Raw genomic sequence first — 17,885 nt, 5'->3', positions numbered from 1 at the left:
GAATACTAAGGGAGTACTTTTGGTTAAGTAGTAAGAGTGGAAGTCAGATTGCAAAGCGTAAATGGGAGGAAAGATAACTGTCTTTTAATCCTGTGGATGGTGTACGAGTTAATGTGGGAAGAAAAGTGCTCTTTTGGCATTAGCTTTCTTTCAATATACTTTGAGCCAAATTCAAGCTTAAAATTTTAGAATAACAATCATAAATATCAGATGGTTTCATTCCATGAGACACAGAGTGTTAGATTTCCACAGATGAGTGCATCCCGTCCTGACCATAGGATGGCACTTCTCTCCTTGCTTCTCTAGGAAATGTCATTGCAGAATTGCAATTAATCTTCCATTTATCTCTGCACATTACATTTCTGCAGTTAGGTCTTCAGGCTGTAGAGACAAGATAGAGTTTTATCTGTGCTGCCTGTCACCAGACCCAGGCTTGATTTTCTCCATTTCATACACAGAACACAAGATGCTGAGTCTATGACTTTTCCTTATCTGGAAGTAGGGGTTGGATGATCTTCTAGAACAGGGTTGTAGGGGATTCCTAGAATGAATGGAAGCTGGACCAGGAAATGATCCCTCACATAGTAATACAATTGCTAATCGCTTGGTCTTACGTTGCTGAACACCTATCTAGGTAAGTTGAACACTGCATCTCTGAGCTTCACACAGTTCAGTGAGATAGGCTATCAGAGAATAGGCAGGAAGAGTGGGTACAGTGGGGTGAAATCACTGTCCATGCAGGCTGGAGTCAGGCTGGTCAGGGATCAAATGCGAACTGAGCCTCTACTGTCACTATGGCGATGGTGAGGATTAATAAATAATGTATGAAAAATCTGTAAGCCCTTGCCAGGTCATAGCTCTTATAAGGAACCTGGGTTAATGTAACTTGTCAAGGTGACATAATTTGAAAGTAGTAGCAGTGGGATATAACACCAACTTTCTCACCCTCTAATTTGTGCTATTTCCAGTGGATGAGGCTACTTCCCTATTAGTAAGGCAGTTGCTATAAAGTCATCAATAACAACGTGAAAATGAGAGAGGTTTCAAAAATACTTGTGGTTAAAATAATAACAATAATAGTGATTAATAGTTTTACTGACTTCTTAGAAGATGCCAACAACTGTTTGAAGACATAGCGTGCTTCAATAACTCTACAAGATAGTTACAGTTATTATTCCCATTTCACAGATGAGGAAAACAAGACTTAAAAAATTTAAATAATTTCTCCACAGGTAACAAACGAGGATTTGAACCTATATATTTATAGGTTACATGTTTCTATACATAGTCTCATTTATCCTCAAAAGTAATCCTCTGATTTAGTAGAACCAGTATTATTATGACCACATTTTTCTGATGAGGATTGGTCAAGCAGATAAATGTTTAAGTCCTTTCACACACATCTGCCAAATTTGCAAGTCTGTACCTTCCTCAATGCCAAGGTGCAGGTGACTGTCAGGATCCTTTTCAACTTTGAGATCCATGCCTCTGTGAATAAGATTGAAAAATCTGGGGAACATGGCTCTTTTGTCCTTTGCAAACATGCTGGACTCAATCTATTTTATCCATGGACTGTCAGCCCTCCAGAAAAAAAAAAAGCAAAAAATAAATGAATGTATGCCACTCAGTAATGTCTTGTGCCTCGTACTCATACCCTAGAACCTCTTTAAGTGGAGCTAAGGAAAGCAAAGCAATGTGGCCCTCATCCAGGGAACATAAAATAACTCAATTACACGTGTGTGTGTGTGTGTGTGTGTGTGTGTGTGTGTGTGTTGCTAGAGACAGAACCCTGGGCCTTGCTTATACTAGGCAAACACTCTACCACTAAGACAACCCCAACACTTCAAGTACCCTCTTGTAATACAGTTTTTACCTCTCATTTAAAAACTGTATAGCAAGATCCTGGTTATATTTGTTATTAGTAATAGTAATTTTTTTCAGGATAATCAGATGAAGAAACTCTTTTTTTTCTGATTTTCATAAAGCAGAATCTGTTCTCAGGTTCCATAAGCTGTTTCACTGATTATGATTTTATTCTGAGCCTCTCTTTGCAAAGCAGTGAATCGTGTTTCTTGATCAGTAACAGAGCCTCGTTGTCAATATGAGAGACTCAAGACTTTTCGGGCTTGCCCCATTCTTATCTGCATCTACCACTGCTACCACTGTCTCTCTTCATCACTGGAGTGGACTTCATTTGCCCGGTTCATAAGGGCATCTGCTCTCGTCATGAACCACAGCACTGGGAAGAACCCCACAGTTCTTATAATGCCTTATATTTCCTTTCCCTATATTAGTGACTCAAAAACATAAACCTTAAAAATAAGCAAGGCTGTTTTAATATTTAATAGTGTCTTTTAAATTAGGGTATTGTTCTGAAATTGCGGTGGATTTGTCAGTCAATGTTAGGCAACAAAATTAACAAACACCATGCAGTTATCTTTGACCATGTATTAGTCTAATCAGCTGGATACCATCACCTTGGCAAATAACACCAGAGCCCTGATAACTAAGAGAGTTAGTGATTATTAGTCTCAACATCGTCAGCCAACAGCTGGTTTTAAATGAGTCCTGAGCTCTCCATAAGCCACCCAAGATCTCTGCTTAACTATTTTCATAAAATTCTTGTCTTGTTCTAATGTACTGAAAGTAAATTTTCTTAACAGCTGGGACTATGCAAAACTGATAACATCTTCTAAAACATCTTCAGCAAGACAGATTAAGTTCCACAAAAGGAAAGCATTTAGAAGTTTATTTTATTATTTTAACCTTTGTTGACTTGAATGATTAAACAGATTGTTTGGCTCTGCCGAAACATTTAGGCCTAGATATTAATTTGATGTTCTTATGTATTTAACCCTTGCCGTTCTCTTCAGTATTAATGAATACACTACTCATTTGATCCTGAACGTATCACCTGTGAAAGACAGTGAAGATAATACAATGAAAAGGAATAAATTGCAAAAAAAAAATTTAATACTGTCCAGATTCAGCAGAAGCTGGCATGGAAACAGTAAACTCATTGTAATTTGCAAATGTTCCTTTTATATTTTCTAATCAGAGTTCCCTTTTAAGTTCTGTCACATTTTTACCTCTAAGAGTTGGTATGTTGACTTAAACTCAGGAACATTTGTAAGTTTGTCCTAATATATGTCAATTTAGAAAATAAATTATTTTTGAAAGCAACAGTTGGTGTGCAGGTAGTATTTCCCTTGGAATTCTGCATTGTAAATTATGTCTCAGTGTTACTGGTTGAATATCTAGACTCATCAAATAAGAAAAGAAGGGTTATTAGGAAGGTTCAGGAATGGTGACTCTACCTGTTTTGTAACACGTTACATGCTATATTTTTTTCTTGAATTGTAAAAGACAATATAAGTCTATCCACACTTAATGAATACAGTAATCCAGTTGGGTGAGCTTCTATATAAAATATTTAGAAGTCAGAGGGAATGTTTTGTACAATCCCTGTATTAACAAAACAATGACACAGTAGCAAGGATTCCAGAGATGTGAGCCCTTTACTGAAAATTCTAATGACCACAAAGATATTAAAATGAAACCAAAATCCAATCCTTATACATTCTCTGGCAGAAATTCTGAATAATAAGGCTAACCAGTTTAAATAACCATTGAATTTCCTTCATATCCTTAAATACAGTCACCTTCATGTCAAATAATTATTGTGTCCCATTGTATGGAGTAAAGGGAATATTTAATTTGTGTACATTTTTGTCACACGCTACTTATGTCAACTGCCATAATCTTTTTACTTCTTTTTTTGACATACTTTGTAATGTTTTCAGATAATGTGTACCATTTCACATTGTTCTTGAAATTGCATAGAATGAAAGATTTTAAATGAAAAAGAATAGATCTGAACATATATTTAATATTATTGCAAAGGCTGCTTTTTGTAAAATATTGGCTAAATAATTTTAAGACTTCCTTGATAAGTAATACATTTAATGATCCTCCTTTAAATATAAAACTGTGTGGGAAATTTTATTATGTTTTAAATTTAAGCATGTTATTTTCATTTGAACTCAAATGTAAGATTCTTAGATTTATTAGCTCAAATAAACTGTAGCTAGGATTTTACATCAATGACCATGACTAAAGAATGTGGGGGGAAAGGTAGATTTGGATTTTCAGTATTATGTAAGGTAAAGAATGAAGGCCTTTCAGTAAATTTACTAAAGTTTGTATTTGAAATGGGAAAAAAATCCAATTTAAGCTGTGGTTGATAATGTCTTTGCATAACAAGGATACTGCAATGGAAGATACAGCCATTTATAAGCATTCTACCAAAATTCAACATGCTTACCACCATTCCTTTTCTGTCAATCCCAAATGCAGAATTCTGTTACAACTGGAGATATTTGAAGTGAATTAATCAAATAGAAATCAAGAAAGTATGAAAGCAACAGATTCTAATGGTGCATCAGGATTTACAAAGGGAACTAGTGTTAAGGTCCACATTTTTAATTCTTCCTTTCAGAATGGGTAGAATAGCAGCCTGTTGTGTTCAGGGAGAACAGTTCCTGTAGGTCCGAATGAGATTGGTCTCTGGAAAGTCATTTAATGCCAGACAGTCGCATCCTTTCATAAGCATACCTACACTAATGTGTCCAGCAGCTCCTTGTAGCAGACACAGCCCGTAAATCACAACTGGCAAACAGGACTGGCTTTGTAGGAAAGGGATGTCAATTGTAAGATCCTACTTCAAATGCAATTCTGCAGTGACTTTGGGAGGAGTGAGAAGTTTTGTTTTTCTTTTCTTAGAAGTAAGTTAAACTTTGTGTGAATAAAGTTGATACTCAGAGAAATCCTTAGTAATCAGTGTGGTGGGTCATGTTTTTTAAATTAGCACAGGTGATAGTAATAGTAATAACAACAGTTTTATTGTGACACTTTTTTTCACAATTTCACATACCAAGAAAATTTCTGGGCATTTATCTTATGTTCTATTAGCTTATGAATTTAACATGACTCTGTTGATAAAGGAGTTGTTAATAAAAAGGAAAATCAGACCCTCCAAACTTGCATCCAAAGTTTCAAAAATTAATGGCATAAATCACCTTTTAAAATATTGATTTTTTTTTACATTTTTATTATCATATTTTTATTGTACTGGGGGTACACTGTGCTTACAATATGTCAAAGTTGAATTTACCCCATCCATTACTTTTTCCAGTACAGGTATTGTAGTCAAAATCAGGCCTGAAGTAGTTTATTGGAATTAAGTAGGGAAATTATAGTGGTAAGCAAGGGTAAAAGGGAGCAATTGCCATGGCAGAGGGACAGTGGTATTCTGGCGTGCAGTCCTTGTGACCTGACGTGCAATAGCAAGAGCTAACTGTAACCTTAGGAAGTACCTGGGGTGACAGGTGCTAATTCCTGCCTCCTTTACCATGTCTTCAAAAGAACACATCAGCCCCAGCAGTCTAAATTCATTGGCAGGGGAGAAAAGAGACTAAGGGAAACACCATCAATTTTATTTAAGAAGACACTCAGGTTTTTTTTAACACGTTTTTATTCCTCGGGCCTTTCATCAGGCTTATCATTTTTAGAAGCTGAGTTAATCTGTTTATCTACAGTATTTCCATTGTGGCCCAACCTTGAACTATCTCATTGTGACCTCATCATCATTGAGAGGAGGCTATCATTTTTTAGATTTCTGGAATTGCCAAAGGGCAAATTCTTCCAGTAGTGAAGTAGGAAGTACGAGATGGAGGATGACCGAGGCAGTTATGCCCAACAGAAAACCTTCTGAGACCTTCCTTCCAAGTACAGATGCTGTGTTATTCTGTCTTTTGAAAGCCTTTTTCACAACCAATTGTTTAAAGTAGTGAACCATGTATTACTTTGCATGTGGTTGTGTATGTGTATAAATACATTTATATGTATATATGTTCATATATGTATTCATTATATGTAGAAATTCTCTAACGGATTAGTGTAGCATAGATATATTTTATATATTCATCTGTATATGTATTCACTCCTAATTGCACTTACTTGTAATGCCTTTATAAAAAAAGAATTGTCCACAAGGGCAGCTGATTCACACGTGCAAGTTGTGAAAAGTATGAACCTTTTCGGTGAGATCAAAAAGAATTAACCTAGAAAGTAACACACACGCACAGGAAATGAATGTGAGTCAACTCCCTGTGTAGCTATCCTTATCTCAACTAGCAAAAACCCTTGTTCCTTCATATTATTGCTCATACTCTGTCTTTAACAAAATTAGAGATAAGGGCAAAATAGTTTCTGCTAGGTATTGAGGGGCTGGGGGGAGAGGGAGGGGGCGGAGTGGGTGGTAAGGGAGGGGGGTGAGGGGGGAGAAATAACCCAAGCCTTGTATGCACATATGAATAATAATAAAAAAATAAATAAAATAAATAAAAAACTCAAAAAAAAAGTATGAACCTTTTCTTATTTATAGTCTTAATTCCTGTAAAGATGGGCAAATGTTCAAAACCATCTTATTATGTCCTTTGGATTAACCTGATATATCTTCCGTAAATGCTTTTTGAAAAACCATCTTTCTATTCACTGTGGCATTTTAGGATTAAAAAGAATGCAATTAACCTTTAATAATTCAGTGCTTAGTTTTTCTTCTCACATCTTAGCAACAGGGAAAACCATTTGCAAAGTTCCATGACAAGCAGAGTGAACACTCTTGACTGTCACGTCAAAGGTTGGTTCTGACTTCTGAATAGAATCAGACATTTTCTACCATTGCCTTTGAGGGAAAAATATCAGCCTTGACACAAATGTTAGCGACAAGTCAGACAGAATTCAGGAGGAGTCAGTTTTCCTAGATATCTTATTTCTTTATATTTCTTAATGGTTGAAGAAGTCAGAAATGTCTAGAATGCCTGTACCATATTCTTCTTAGGAACACATACTTTTTGATAACGAAAGACTCTTGACATATTCCTTGAAGCTAACATATGTTATAGCAGCACCTTGTAATTCTTCAGCCTACTCTGACTCTTCCTTACTCTCAATTTATTTTTATCCTACTAAACTCTTCTTTGAGAGGGAAGCATTGTAAAGAGTGTTTTGAAAACCAGAAATTATTTTGTCCTCATTAGCCTGGCTGATATCCATCATATTCAAAAAGCTCCCCCCCTCCCTGCCAGCTACAGCTTAACCATTATCATTGATTTTTTAAAATTTTTTGATAGTATGTCTTCATTGTTTAAAGAATTTATAGTCTGTTTGGTAATCACTATAATTTCAATGATGAAAACAGTATCAAAGAACATTTTATCTTTTAACAATCAGCCATTCTTCCTCTGCCAAATAGGTAATGACTGTGTTCATATTTGGAGCCTCACCTTCCTATACATGCTTTTTTTTTTTTTCCACATGTAGATAAATACATTATTTCTATGTTGACAAAGTGAAGTTGTTAAGGATCTTCAATGTTAGGAAACTAGAATAAACCATGAAGCCAATTTTCGGTTCAGTACAAAATTACTTTCCAGTTTTTCAACCTTTTATTATAATAGTCATTTATAATTATTCAATAATATAATAAAAGGAAATGAACTCTGAGGAGTTACAGGAAGAAAGGGATATCTGGAAATCTATTAGATACTTTAGATTTGTTCAGAAAGTTAATGTAAAGATTGCAACTTCACCCTTCATTTTATACTTTTAGGCAGAAAAGTCAAACAAAATCAAAATAGGAGACAGCTTGCTATGTCACCAGTCCAATGGTGACTGCCAGTACTGTAACTCTATACTGGTTTGTGGTATTACTTCCTCTTTGGAGCCACGTAATTTTAATAAAATGTGTCAGGGAAGAATGCAAAATTTGAGTCATGGTATCTACCCAGAATTTTATATAGTAACTGTTACAGTAACTCAAGATTTTTACAAAGTGTCCACTGGGTTGTAGTTTGAGAAACTGTCACAACTTCCATGGGAATTCTTTTCAAGGCAGAGCCTAATGCCATAGGTTGCAGTAGAGGAAAGGCGTCAGTGCCTGTATTTTTCCTTGTTATTGGAATGTTTGCATTCTTTGGTGCAATTATCTCTCTGTACTCTGAATGACTAATGTTCAAAAGAGCAGACTGGAAGCCTGTGGACCATGTTCTGGTAATAAATAAATTTTATTTGGCTTTTCTAATTTAGTTGCTAATATTTTAACATTGGATAATTCATATAACTTTTTTTTTACTTCTTTTGAAAATTGGGAGGATCAGTTGCCAATAGGTCTATATTTTTTTTACTTCCAGTTGACAAGAGCTGAATGAAGTCCATCTGCTTGGGTGAAGGACACATTCTAAATCATATACAGTGACACCCAGCCCACTTCGTTTGTTTACATATATGTGCAATCCGTATTGACTTTGGAGCTTGAAATTATTAAATACTAAGGCAATTTTATTTCTCATATTATGATGACAAAATCCACTAGGATATACAGACATTTAGGTAACAAAACAATTCATGCCAAATCATTTATTTTCTAGGAAACATCCACATTATTGCCTTTAAAATAATTTACACACTATTTGTTTTTAAATTACACTGAATTCTTCTTCCACTGGTCATTGTCAACCTAACATACCATAGTATTTGTCTTATTAGTATGCCAAGTCTGTTCAAAGAGTAAAGTTAGTTGTAGTTCAAACTTGGTAGCTTTATAACAAGATTCCAGTATAATTTATGCTATTTTTAAAAAATCTTTTCTGTTTAAAATAAAAATTATAAAATAATAGAATTTTCCAAATTTACCACCATTGGAAGAAACCAAAAGCCTTTCTCTAGCTTCTTGGCTGCTCACCATAGCCACAATACAGCACTCACCTGGCAAGAAGATGCAGTGGGCACCATCTACAGAGTGATGGCTGACCTTGCCTCTGAGAGGCAGCTGTGCATGCTGGGCAAGTAAAGACAAGGCTCCAGCTCAGCAGGTACTTTCAGTAATCTTATATATGTGGTCACAAAGAGGCCTAAAAAATGTCCATAAGAATACTGCTCTAGGTCACAGGAGGGAAAGAGAGGCCAGTGGAAAAAGTGGCCATTGATGCAGAGCCTTGTCCCCAGCACAATGAGGTCACCTCCTGTGGGTCACAAAGATTCCTTGGATGCAGAAGGCACACATTAGCCTTGGAGAAGGCCTACTCCAAGTGGCACCAGAGAGGTTGTAAGCAGAAATCTCCATGATGTGGGGAGAGTGAATGGATGGATTGTCTAATGTGTTGGGCTTTGTAAAATAATAGTGAAATATTAACAGTAATAACACTGGGAGGGCATAAGCAGTTGTGCTGAAGAATTTGGAACAAATCAGTAATACATGATCAGCAATGACAAAAAGAAACCACAAAAGAAGAGGCAACTATTAATTCCAGGAAAAATTAAAAAAAGGTAGAAAAAAAATTTAGATAGCTTACTATTTGACACACAGTCAGCAACCTTTGCATAGTTACAATGTCAGGAATGACAAATTTTATGTGTGAAAAAAGTTACTCTAGTTATTAATACAACACTAGGAATTAAGTAACATGTAAATAATGTTAAAATGATAAATTTTCATTTTTTAATTAGATATGTTTAAAGTTAGAAACATTACTGACTTTGATATGTTGTACTTGGGAGTCACACTTTTGAGAAAAACAAGTGGCCCTAAATTTCAGAGTTTCTCTGTGCTTATCTTTAACAATATGTGTTGTTTATTACTTAAGATAATCTGACTTAAATATCAATTGCAGCTAATGTTCACGAGTATTTGGAATCATAATGTTAATTTAGTTGTGTGGTTTTTGTTGGAGCCAAATAATTTCCTTTGTGATGCTAGTGAGTATTTTTCTAGAAACAGTCTATTTTAATGCATTATACATGTTTTGTAGGGTTTTTTGTTCTGGTTGTAGAGTTGAATTAATGGGAAAAGCTCCCCTTATAAACATTCCTAACAAAACTGCCCTATGGGGCACCAATAATAAACAAATTCAGAAATTGCTTAGAATTGTCTCTTGCAGCTATACTGACAAATCTTAAGAGAAAGAACTGATTTGAGTTTATACTATTTGACCCTCTTTTTTTGTCCTTCTTAACACAAAAATAGATTGAAACTTGATTTCTATGTGTGCAACAAGTACAGAATTTGAAGGTGTGGTCCACAGAATTAAAAAAATGGCATAAAAAAAGTTGTATGCATCTGAAATATTTTTTGTTCCTGTGACTTTTGGGTAATAGGAATTGCAGTCAATCTTTTATTAGAATTTAAAAACATTTGTCAATGTCATGAAGAATTTCTGGATAAATCTTGATTGTCCTGTTTTTAAAAAGTGGTGAGGGGCCAGGTGTAGTGGTTCACACCTTTAATTCCAGCACTCAGGAGGTACAGAAAGGAGAATCATGAGTTTGAGACCAGCCTGGGCTCACACAGTCAGATAATATCTCAGGATGTCTGTATATGTTCAGCACAGACATATTTAAAGAACAGTAAAGGGGAAGATAATATGGATAAGAAAATTCACTTGCTGCTCTTTTAGACTTTCATTACTGAACAATAAGCCTAATTCACAGCCAGGAAATTGTAAACTCCCAGATGGCATCTGGTGTTTATGGTTACTGAGTAGTGTTCAGACCCCTCCACTGGCAAGGAGTTCACTCTCTTAGAAAGCAGACTATTTATTTTTATTGTTTTATTATTCATATGTACATACAAGGCTTGGGTCATTTCTCCCCCCTGCCCCCACCCCCTCCCTTACCACTGACTCCGCCCCCTCCCTCTCCCCCCCACCCCCTCAATACCCAGCAGAAATTATTTTGCCCTTATCTCTAATTTTGTTGTAGAGAGAGTATAAGCAATAATAGGAAGGAACAAGTGTTTTTGCTGGTTGAGATAAGGATAGCTATACAGGGAGTTGACTCACATTGATTTCCTGTGCGTGGGTGTTACCTTCTAGGTTAATTCTTTTTGATCTCACCTTTTCTCTAGTTCCTGGTCCCCTTTTCCTATTGGCCTCAGTTGCTTTTAAGGTATCTGCTTTAGTTTCTCTGCGTTAAGGGCAACAAATGCTAGGTAATCTTTTAGATGTCTTACCTATCCTCATATCTCCCTTCTGTGCTCTCGCTTTTATCTTGTGGTCAAAGTTCACTCCCCTTGTTGTGTTTGCCCTTGAGCTAATGTCCACATATGAGGGAAAACAGGATTTTTGGTCTTTTGGGCCAGCTAACCTGACTCAGAATAATGTTCTCAATTCCATCCATTTACCAGCGAATGATAACATTTCGTTCTTCTTCATGGCTGCATAAAATTCCATTGTGTATAGATACCACATTTTCTTAACCCATTCGTCAGTGGTGGGGCATCTTGGCTGTTTCCATAACTTGGCTATTGTGAACAGTAGTGCAATAAACATGGGTGTGCAGGTGCCTCCGGAGTAACCTGTATCACAGTCTTTTGGGTATATCCCCAAGAGTGGTATTGCTGGATCAAATAGTAGATCAATGTTTAGCTTTTTAAGCAGCCTCCAAATTTTTTTGCAGAGTGGTTGTACTAGTTTACATTCCCACCAACAGTGTAAGAGGGTTCCTTTTTCCCCAGCATCCTTGCCAACACCTGTTGGTGGTGGTGTTGCTGATGATGGCTATTCTAACAGGGGTGAGGTGGAATCTTAGCGTGGTTTTAATTTGCATTTCCTTTATTGCTAGAGATGGTGAGCATTTTTTCATGTGTTTTTTTACCATTTGAATTTCTTCTTTTGAGAAAGTTCTGTTTAGTTCACTTGCCCATTTCTTTATTGGTTCATTAGTTTTGGGAGAATTTAGTTTTTTAAGTTCCCTATATATTCTGGTTATCAGTCCTTTGTCTGATGTGTAGCTGGCAAATATTTTCTCCCACTCTGTGGGTGTTCTGTTCAGTTTAGAGACCATTTCTTTTGATGAACAGAAGCTTTTTAGTTTTATGAGGTCCCATTTATCTATGCTATCTCTTAGTTGCTGTGCTGCTGGGGTTTTGTTGAGAAAGTTCTTACCTATACCTACTAACTCCAGAGTATTTCCTACTCTTTCCTGTATCAACTCTAGAAGAAAACAGACTATTCTAACTATAGGTAGTCCTAAATGTCACAAATAATTCAGTTATTCATTCAACAAACATTTATTGCTCCTGCCTTTGAATTTACATCTGCTGTTCTCTATTTTCTATGTACTTAGTTTCAGTCCTGCCTTCTGACTTAATTCCTCTTCCACAGGACAGTCCTTCAGGGACTTTATGGATGCCTTAATGTTCAAGGTTAGAATAAACACTGAGATCCTCAGTGGCTACCTTCCTCAAGGGGTGGCCCATCATAAACTGAGTAACCCTTCTGGTGCTGGTGGTGCCATGGGTTTCCATAAAAAGAAAGTAACCCGTATTTATTTACCAGCACTGTTAATACTTTACACAAAACATAGTCAAGTAAGAAGTTTAAATTTATGGATGGTAAGTTATACAAAATTGCAGTTTAATGAAGACTTTTAGTTTACATTTGTCCACCTGAAAGCAGTTGCCACATTAGGTTGGTCACTTTAAATACCATGGCTCCCTGTTGCCTAGCCATATAATGCACAATCTTTACACCCAGACGTTAATGCATGTGATGCATTATTGCAGCAATAGTTACTGCAAATTAGGCCTTGTGACCATTATACAGATTAAAATTACTTCCCACCTTCACAACCACAATACCTGCCCACCATTGAACATATCAACCAAAACATTACACATGTGAAATACTCACTAGCAGACAAGAATCCTAAATTTATGTATTTAATATTACAATCACTCTTACAGAAGAGTGTAAGAGAAGAAGGGACTCACAATGAGGATTTGTAACTATAGAAGCCTTGAAAATGATTTACAAAAATTGTTACATTGTTAAAAAATTGTTTGAAAATATCCACTTCTTGTCGTAGATTCCCCTACTGTACATTCAACTTAAAACAAAAAGGAACATATAATAAGGAGACTTGAAAGGTCTGGGTATTTCCTTCCCGACATATTAAAGGCAACACCTTTAAACTAAGACAGTATTCTGAAAGGATGCTCATATTTTAAAGACACAATCACTGTCTCCACAAGCTTTTGAGAAATTAAAAAAAAAAACCAAAAGTGTTTGTTTTGTGCAATACAATGATAATGACCTTGAATTTTTTTGAAAGGAAATTATAAAAAGCTACAAGTATCAAAGTTATCTGGAGTAGTCTTTATAGGATCACTTTGTCTTCCCTGTTACTATGTTAGAATAGTGCTTTTAGGGTTTATTGTGCTCTCCAGTCCAAAGTATAGGGTGTGTTAAAGTGCACTCGACACCGTTTTCACGTGTACAACACGAGCATACTGTAGGACTTACGTACCACCAATCTCTCTTGTGATGCCAGAAAGTGATTGGAAAATGTGAACCTATACAGTGGCTATCGTCTTCCCCTTTCTCTTAAAGAGAACCAACTCCACTGAAGCTGTTCGTGTGTTCAACACAGCTGGAAAGCTGGCACTGTGGAATTGGGCAGGTCTTTAGACCTGGCTCAGAGCTACAGTGTCAGAACAGCCAACACGGTGACTCTTTGTAGGCTTTCCCAGGCACTGGAGTTCCTCTGTTAATTTGTCACATTAGGTCTTAAAGACCTCATTCACTTTTACTTTTATTTTGTAGAAGATTCTAAGAATGGGCACTTCCATTTTCTTGCTAGATTTTGACCTTGTTTCTTTTCAACAACTCTTTCATCTTCCAAGTCACACTTCTTACCAGCCACAGTCATCGGAACCTCACCAGTGTCTTTAACTGGAAGAATCTGTTCTCTTAAATGTTGTAAACCATTAATGTGGACTGTGCCGTGACAGACTAAACTAAAGCAAACCCTTGCCCATTTTTCACGTACAAACCCTTCATTGCTGTAAATTGTTCTACTCCTGCTGTATCTAAAGTTTCAAGCATACACTGTTGTAATCTCCTTCAACTTGCTTTCTATAAGAATCTTCCGTCCTAGGAACATAGATTTCAACAAAAATTCCTTGCACTATAGTCAGAGCAGATTTCCCAGTGCCTCCCAAGCCAAGAACAACTAGCTTATACTCTAGCTTGGTGCAAATTGTCAGCTCCATATTAGCTCCTGTCAGATCCTTCCAGATCAGCTGGATTTATGGACAACTCTCCTGCTCCTAGGAATTCTCTGGATTACCTCTCATGCTGTCACCAGGTCACCACCGCTAGCTATCTTGCCTGTCTAGCTGGTTTACACACCGACACTGGGTGAGGTTTGGTGCTGTCTTCCGGTCAGTTTTGTATCTATATAAAATACCTCTCACATCCATTTCCTCTTCCTACCCCTCCTCCTTCATCTGCTCCTCATGCGGGAGTTTTGCAGCCTCTTACCAGTTCGGGTGTTCTCTGTACATCTTCCCATGTGACTGTATCCTCCTTAAAGGGTAAATGCCTGGAAATCAAGTCCACTAATCAACATGTGGCCTGGTCTGAGTAGCATCCCAGAGTTAGATTAGCTGTAAGCAACACTGGGAGACCTACTGTACACTGGCATATGTGCTGCTTATAAGGTGTAAAATCTCTCTCCTTCTTGTTGTTAATGCTAGCTCCTCCATTGTGTGTTTACACTGGATAGCTTGTTTATTGGGTCCACAAACTGTTTCTTGCTTTTATCCACGTTATTAGCATGACTGTCATTTTGTCCCATTGAGGCCCCCTCTGCATTCTGACTGTGCAAGCTAACAAATATTATGTCTCTTCTTTCCTGTTTTCTGGAGCTTTCAGGTAGTTATAGAAAGAGAGATATGGAGAGAGACAGAAATCATTCCCAGATATAGAAATAGTTACACAGGTAGAAACAGAAATCATTCCCAGATCCCAAGTTGGAGAGGACTCCTCTCTTCCACTGGTAGAAATGTTCACTAGGTCAGGACTGAGGTCACGAGACGTGCGACCAGTGAAGCAGTGCTACCCAGATACTGTTTGGCTAGCTACACACACACTGCTGTCTTTGGCTTTCAGTTCCAGTCTCTCAGCTAAGTATCTAAAGGTAGTAAAAGAAATGTTGACTGACTTCTTGCTATAATTTAGTTACGTATATATATACCTCTGTCTACAAATAACCCTTTTTTTATATAGGAAATAACAATATTTTTAAATTGCATTTTTTTAATAGATTTCCAGTAACAATCCTTTGAATCATCTTTTCTAGTCTTGGCTTAGGTCAACACAAGTTTTACCAATCTCTCTGTGTTTTGTAGGCTCTGTCTTTCTCTTTTATTTGTTTTTCTGTTCCTTCTCCCACTTTCCACAAACGTGGAAAATGATCTGGGTGGTTGGATAATTTTCTTTTGGCAAATGCTCATTATTTTGAAAGCCATTTCTTCGAGCCAAGACACATTTATGTTCCCAAAGTTTTCACTTGTAATCTCTTCACTTTTCTTGGTGTTTAATACTTTCAGTATTTGCACCAATTTTTAATGTAAACAGCAATAATTTTCTGTTTGATGAAAAATTAGAAACTAAATAGGAACTGGTTACTGTTGCTTTCTCCTGTCAACTATTGTGCTACTTTCTGCTCACTAAAAAAATACAATAATAAGGGTTGGTGGAGTGGCTCAAGCAGTAGAGCACCTGCCTAGCTAACATGAGGCCCTGAGTTCAAACCCCAGTACTGCCAAAAAATAAAATTGTATATAAATAAATTATATATTTAATAAAGTTATATATATGTATATATAAAGCCTATTCTTTATCATTTGTTTCTTTCTGGTTCTAACTGAAAAGCTCTTCTTTGTGCCCTTAGAATTTTCTCCCAACCCTGTGGGGCCTCAGTTCTCTAACACAGACCAGAACATTCCATGCCATTCTCCTGTATTAACCCTTGCTTTGACTTCAACTTCCTTTTTCCTTTTACCTAATTAGGTGGTCATAATGAAGGAAATTTTACAAAGAAAAATAGAGCAGAAGGAAAGTCTTCCCTCTAATTTGTGAATAGACAGGACCTAATAATTCACAAAATAGATAACCTTACCTTGTACAGAAGTTGACTCTCACATTTCCTTTGAAAACTTTTTTCTTGGTCAAATTTGTTTTGTGCTATTTTCCCAAGCTTAGCTTCCCAAATGTTCCACAAGACAAGAAGCATGGACAATTGTACATTTAGTGTTTATGGAGCTTCGTCTCAACTGGCTGTGATGGTATAAAACTTCATCCTAGACTGTAAAATGATCAAGACTTCTTCCTTTTGTGTTCCATAATTGCTGATACTCTCTGTCACCCAAGGAGAATGGCTGGCAGTGATTTCAGTCAAGACATGATAGGCATAACATCCTGTAATTTTTTTTTTAGCCACATATGGGACTCATAAAGTCATAGCTGATGAGGTGGTAGAACTGGTGCCTTATCTAAGACTCCAGATGCTACCTGCTTTCTAGAATGTAAACATTGTTCCTTGTAGGGACTGAAATTGGAGACCCATTCAAGAAAAAAAAATTAAGATCCATGAAAACCATCTGTATTTTTTAAATTGGACTGTTGCTTTCAGATGTTTTAAGACATCAGAGAAAGCTTTTTTCCTTGATTATGTATGCATTCAAATACAGAACACTGTCATTCACTTTTTTCTTTTTGTTTATTTACTGGCAAATGAAGCAAACACATAATTTAATATTTGCTAAACTGAAAGACCATCTAATGTTTTGATTTAATTCATGAAATCATAGGAAAAAAGAAGATCTAGCTTGTTTTATGGGCAAGTTCTTTTTATTAAAGAAACATTAAGTATATTTAAATAGAAAACTGACTCCAGCTAAAATGCACAGAAAGCTTATGTCGAGCTCCTTTTCAATAACTTTCTAAGACAATTTAGTCTTGACTTTTTGGCTGGACTTATCATTTATATATTCAAAATTTGGAAGTATTAAAAAGAAATTTGAGGTGAAATATTAAATTATCAAGGTACTTATTTAAGTAAATTATCTGTGCAAGTAAATATCACTTAAAATTATAACAAACACTACAAAATGTGATATATAACTTAATACTAAAAAACTGTACTGTATTTCATTAAATAACACCATCAAAATACAACCAGAAAATTAAGCCCCAAAATTAGAAATGTCATATTATGACATTTATCTATCTTGTTATAAGTTCAGTTTTAATTTCACAGAAGTCAGGACGTTACATGTTAAGGTTCTGGAAGAAATCTTAACTCTCACGTGGATCACAACAGTGTCTTTCACAAAGAGTTCCATCATGTGGGATGCAAAACTTGCATTTGTAAAACAATCACACCTTGTCTCTCTTCCCTCCTTCGAGAGGTACTGTGTAACAATCATATTTTGAAATTTTTATGACTTAAGAATCAGCACTATGAATTACAACATGCAGTTGGTGAAGGGAGAAGTTGTAGCCCCTTCTTCAAAGTTAATGCAACAAAATAAAAGTTTCACTAGTTGGGATAAGTATTTCTCTTCTGTGGCAAAGGCCTTGTTTCTAATTCAATTCAGTGCTGGATGTGGTAGCACCCTCCTATAATGCCAGCTAGGCTATGCTGGAGGTAGAGACGGGAGGAGTAGGATTCAATGCTACCTGGGGCAAAGTTAGTGAGACCCTATCTCACATAATAAGCTGGGAATAGCGAAGTTTATCTGCAGTCCCAGCTACATAGATGGTGTAGGTGGGAGGATTATGGTCCATGAGCAGCCCTAGGCAAAAAGCACAAGACTCCATCTGAAAAATAAAGTTAAAAGGGCTGGGGATGTCTCAAATGGTAGAGCACCCCCTAGCAGGTAGAAGTCTCTGAGTTTAACTTCAGTACCACAAAAAAAAAAAAAAAAAAAAAGGACTACTACACCAAAGATTGTTAACTGCTGCTCTGTGACCCAAATC

The 17,885-nt window shown here is 36.4% G+C and overlaps 1 protein-coding gene and 1 pseudogene across 1 annotated transcript in view; one reads left to right on the top strand and one right to left on the bottom strand.

Annotated features, from left to right (window-relative positions):
• Positions 1-17,885, top strand: part of Col25a1 (collagen type XXV alpha 1 chain) — a 442,122-nt gene that overhangs the window by 301,526 nt on the left and 122,711 nt on the right. The gene's annotated exons all lie outside the window — the stretch shown is intronic.
• LOC109679844 (ras-related protein Rap-1b pseudogene) lies at positions 13,548-14,110 on the bottom strand (annotated as a pseudogene).

Source organism: Castor canadensis, chromosome 9 (genome assembly GCF_047511655.1).
Source record: "Castor canadensis chromosome 9, mCasCan1.hap1v2, whole genome shotgun sequence".
NCBI lineage: Eukaryota > Metazoa > Chordata > Mammalia > Rodentia > Castoridae > Castor > Castor canadensis.
This window is presented reverse-complemented; position numbering and strand designations above follow the sequence as displayed.